General features: G+C 39.4%; 1 long non-coding RNA gene across 1 annotated transcript; it reads left to right on the forward strand.

Moving 5' to 3' along the window:
- Nucleotides 1–300: 300 nt before the first annotated feature.
- Nucleotides 301–4,738, forward strand: LOC122472565. The gene is made up of 2 exons (XR_006294471.1): nt 301–2,615; nt 2,860–4,738. It is a non-coding gene; the product is annotated as an uncharacterized LOC122472565 (long non-coding RNA).
- Nucleotides 4,739–5,344: the final 606 nt, after the last annotated feature.

Below are 5,344 nucleotides of genomic sequence, written 5' to 3' on the forward strand. Positions count from 1 at the left end.
TGAAGCAGGCTCCAGGCTCTGAGCTGTCAGCACAGAGCCTGATGCAGGGCTGGAACTCATGAACCATGAGATCATGACCTGAGCCGAAGTCAGATGCTTAACCAGCTGAGCCACCCAGGCGCCCCAACATTCACAGTGTTTTTAAATTGATTGTAAAATTTTATCACCTACTTCAGCAAATATTTATTTGATGCCTCTGTGTCGGGTATAATTTTTGGCTTGCAGGATGCAGTTTCAGAAATGTCTTTGAACTTGTCTTAGGCACTCTTATGAGAAGTAGTTTTGTTTTTAATGTTTTAATTTTTTTTTTTTTTTTTGAGAGTCAGAGACAGCATGAGCGGGAGAGGGGCAGAGAGAGAGGGAGACATAGAATCTGAAGCAGGCTCCAGCCTCTGAGCTGTCAGCACAGAGCCTGATGCGGGGCTCAGACTCACAAACCACAAGATCATGACCTGAGCCAAAGCCAGCTGCTTAACCAACTGAACCACTCTGGCACCCCGAAAAGTAGTTTTAAAAAAGAAGAAAAAAAACCATTTGACTGTTTCAACTAATAGCAATATAGGTTTATCAGCAGTTTCAATATTGTTGCCTATTTTCTTTACCTAATTGAAGGACATTAGTAATGTTTAACCTTTGTAAGTCAAAGGACCAAAAATTTGTCAGAGCTTATTGGGAATAAATTATGAAAATACAATTCTTTTTTTTTTCATTGTTTTTAATGTTTATTTTTTGAGAGAGAGAGAGTGCAAGAGTGGTAGGGCAGAGAGAGAGGGAGACACAGAATCCAAAGCAGGCTCCAGGCTCTGAGCTGTCGTCACAGAGCCCGACGTGGGGCTTGAACACACAGACTGCAAGATCATGACCTGAGCCAAAGTGGGAAGCTTAACTCACTGAGCCACCCAGGTGCCCCTAAGAAAATAGAATTCTAATCAAATGTTTTTATACTAAATCACTATGGACTTTATTGTCCAGGATTTAACATATTGATCTTGTGACTGAATAATTTGAAATTGTGAGGCAGTGTAAAATGTATCTGTTTTGTCTTAGTAACAGAAATTAGCATATCATGGTTATGGCTTAATTAGAAGAAATAAGTTGTTAGTATGTAACCTCAAGACTTAGCAACTTAAGACAATTTTTGCCATTTGTATGGGTCAGAAATCAGGCAGTGACTTGGTTGTGTGGTTTCATGACTTTGTAGTTAGAGCTGCAGTAAGATTCTTTTAGATGTAAAAGCTTGATTAGGGCAGAATCTTACCCAAGCTCACAGGATAGTGGGTAGGCCTGAGGTTCCTTACTGAGTTCCTCCAGCTGTTGGGGGGAGACATCAAAGGTTACCTGAGTGCCCTCATGATGTGGCCGCTGACTTCTCCCAGAGCAATCCAAGAGAGACAGTGCACCCATGATTGAAACCACAGTATTTACATAACCTAGTCTTGGAAATGACACACCATCACTTTTTTCTATATATTCTGTTGGTCTTACAGAGAAGTGAAAATACAGAGAAAGTATTAACAAAAGAGTGAGGACCAAGAGGCAGGGGTGATTAGGGTGCATCCTGTATGGTCTGGCTTCCACAACTGTCTTAAACTGACAACTTATATGAATATTTAACTTGGTCATTTGGAGACTGTTAAATACTGCTTTGGAATTCATATTGACATTTTCTTTGTTCAGTTTCATATGTTCATCATTCCAAAAATTGATTATAAAATTAAATGAATGAATAGCAATAAGGCTGGAGAGAAGTAGATTTATCACTCAGAGGTAAATTCAATAGACTTGATGAATAAGATGGTCAGAGAGGACTAAAATTACCTAGAAATGTTTTACTTGGTTGGCCTAGTGGAACGTGGTGCTAGTCACTGGAAGAATTCTAAAAGAACACTAAATATAGGAAGAAGATAGATTTTGGGTTTGAATATACTGAATTTGATAACCCTATGAGAAATACTAGCATCTAACACAATACTTGACACGTAGTAAGCACTCAGATACTATAGGAATAAATCTAGATGAAGATCATCTGTTGGCAGTTAGGATCTGAAGCTTAGAGAAATTAGGAATAGTTGGGGGTCCATAGAAAGTGATAAATTCTGGGGCACCTGGGTGGCTCGGTCGGTTGAGCATCCGACTTTGGCTCAGGTCATGATCTCTTGGTCTGTGAGTTCGAGTCCCGCATTGGGCTTTGTGCCGACAGCTCAGAGTCTGGAGCCTGCTTCAGATCCTATGTCTGCGTCACCCCTGCTCATGTTCTCTCTTCATCTTTCAAAATTGAATAAATGCTAAAAAAATTTTAAGAAGAAAAGAAAGTGATAAATTCCAAGTGATGGGAATGTAATATCCACAGATGTGGAAGTGTGAAAGAGCTAAGGATGGTTATCCATATTTAAGGAATGGAATGAATGATGAAGGAAGACTAGGAGCATGCAGTTGTCACTGAAAAGAGCATTTTTTAAAATTTTTATTTAAATCCAAGTTAGGTAACATATAGTGTAGTAATCGTTTCAGGAGAATTTAGTGATTCATCACTTACATATAACACCCAGTGTTCACCCCTCCAGCAATGTTCAGTTTGATTTAAGAATCTGAAGAGAGCATTTTAAGAAGAGTAGGTCCGGGGCGCCTGGGTGGCGCAGTCGGTTAAGCGTCCGACTTCAGCCAGGTCACGATCTCGCGGTCCGTGAGTTCAAGCCCCGCGTCAGGCTCTGGGCTGATGGCTCAGAACCTGGAGCCTGTTTCCGATTCTGTGTCTCCCTCTCTCTCTGCCCCTCCCCCGTTCATGCTCTGTCTCTCTCTGTCCCAAAAATAAATAAAAAAACGTTGAAAAAAAAAAATTAAAAAAAAAAAGAAGAGTAGGTCCATAGTAATGTGGAGTAAATATGGGCAGAGAAATGATGTCTACTAAATTTACCATCAGATGACTTTGGTGAAAATTTCAGTGTTATGGCAGGAGCAGAAGTGTAGATAGTTCTAAGAATAGTGGGCAGTAGCTTGAGACTTGGCAATATGTTAAGGAAGGGCTTTGGTTTGTGCCTAAAATGAGAGACTATACAGCCCCACACAGTTCAAGAAACAGTATTACCAATCCCCCCCCACCACAGACTCCTCTCCCTTCTAGTTTCTATGCCTCCCCAACACCCCACCTAGAGTAACCACTGTGCTAACAACATGGATTTTTTTGTTGTTGCTTTGTAAATAAAGTCATACATTAATTATATGTACTCCTTTGGATTTCACTTAACATTGTGAGATTAATCCATATAATTATATGTAGTGGTAGGTTGTTTATTGTCATTGGTATGTTGCATTTCATTGTATGGATATAGTATAATTTATCCATTTAACTTTTAATGGGTATTTGGGTTGTTCCAAGGTTTTGGCTATTACCAAAAAATGCTGCCATGAACATTTCTTTGTATCCTTTGGTGGATACATATATATCTATTTCTGTCTATTGGGTTATAGAGTCTGCTTATGTGCCAATGACAACTTTCATATTGATTTGTAGTTCTTAAATGTTCCGGATACTAGCCCTTTGTCAGCATACCGGATTCTAGTCAGGAGGCAGAAATGACATCAGTTATTTGAACAGAAATAATTTAAAGAATGACTAACCAGAGGCACCTGGCTATCTCAGTAGAGTTTGTGACTCTTGATCTCAGGGTTGTGAGTTTGAGCCCCACATTGGGGACAGAAATTACTTCTAAAAAAATTACTAACCAGTCATAAAATTATGAGCTAGGTAACTGAAAAGGTAACAAGAATTTTGAGATAATATGATATGGCAATTGCAGCAGAAATATATGTATCACTTCATAATTCATTCATGCATTTGTCAGTGAAAGGATGAAAGGTTTTTAAAAATAAATATAGAGGGGGCACCTGGTGGCTCAGTCGGTGAAGCATCCAACTCTTGATTTCAGCTCAGGTCATGATATCATGGTTTGTGGGATCGAGCCCCATGTCGGGCTCCATGCTGTCAGTGCAGAGACTGCTTGGGATTCGCTCTCTCCCTATCTGCCCCTCCCCTGCTCACTCACGTGCTCTCTCTCTCTCTCTCAAAATAAACGCTTAAAAAAAAATTTTTTTTAATGCTTATTTTTGAGAGACAGAGAAAGAGAACGAGAAGGGGAGGGGCAGAGAAAGAGGGAGACACAGAATCCGAAGCAGGCTCCAGGCTCCAAGGTGTCAGCATAGAGCCCAACACAGGGCTCGAACGCACGAATGGTGAGATCATGACCTGAGCCAAAGTCTGACGCTCAATCGACTGAGCCACCCAGGCACCCCAATAAACATTTTTTTAAAAATAACAAATATAGGGAATAGTCAGTGACATGGTAATAGTGTTGTATGATGACAGACAGTAGCTACACTTGAGCTAACTTAGCATACATATGGACCTGTGTTGTACACCTAAAACTAATGTAATGCTGTGTCAACTATAAAAAACATGCCTTAGAAGAAAGTTCCCCAGTGGGATTTCAGATACAATAAAATATTCTCTCACCCAAGCATCAACAGAATCACATGTTATTGTGTTCAGCACATCACAAAGCCTTTTAACACTTCTGTTAGAGTCATTGAAAGTATTCACAAATACAGACCCAGACATGCAGTGTAGTTTTATGCTTCTGAAGTTCAGTTGGCTGGTCCTACACGCCTATTATGCTATTTCAGTAAATACAAGCTAATCATTGCCAAGTAAAAAAAACCAAAAACAAAAAAAACAGTGTCAGAGAAATAAGGTCTCTACATAGGAAAAACTTAACCCCTAACTCCTATTATGCACAAAAAATTAATTTGAGGTGGATCATTGACCTAAATGTGAAAGTTAAGTCAAGCTCCAAAAAAAAAAAAAAAAAAAGGTAACATCTTGACCTTAGAGTTGGCAAACATTTTAAAAATAGGATCCAAAAAGCACTGATCAATTTAAGAAGTATAAATCAAAAAGACCTTGCTAAAAAGTAAACGAATGAAAGAATGGCAGAAGATGTTCTGGATACATGTATTTAAAAGTCCCACAAATCAGTAAGAAAAAGACAACCCAAATGAAAACTAACAAAACTTGAAAATCCCTTAAAAAAGGAATATCCAAATAAGCATTTGAAAATGTTGAAGGCTGACAACATCAAGTGTGAGACCACTAATGGAGCAACTACAACTGCAGCACAATGACTATTTGGCATACTATCTGGTAGTATCGTATAATGCTAAATGATGTAGCAGTTCCAGAGCTGGAAGTTTCCTCCATGGACTGCACAGCTCCTACAGGTGCTTTTCTAGCCTGGACACTCCTCCCCAGGTACTCCTCTGGTTCAGGTGCAGATCATCTCCAGCGCTA

This window comes from Prionailurus bengalensis, chromosome B4 (genome assembly GCF_016509475.1).
Source record: "Prionailurus bengalensis isolate Pbe53 chromosome B4, Fcat_Pben_1.1_paternal_pri, whole genome shotgun sequence".
NCBI classification, from domain to species: domain Eukaryota; kingdom Metazoa; phylum Chordata; class Mammalia; order Carnivora; family Felidae; genus Prionailurus; species Prionailurus bengalensis.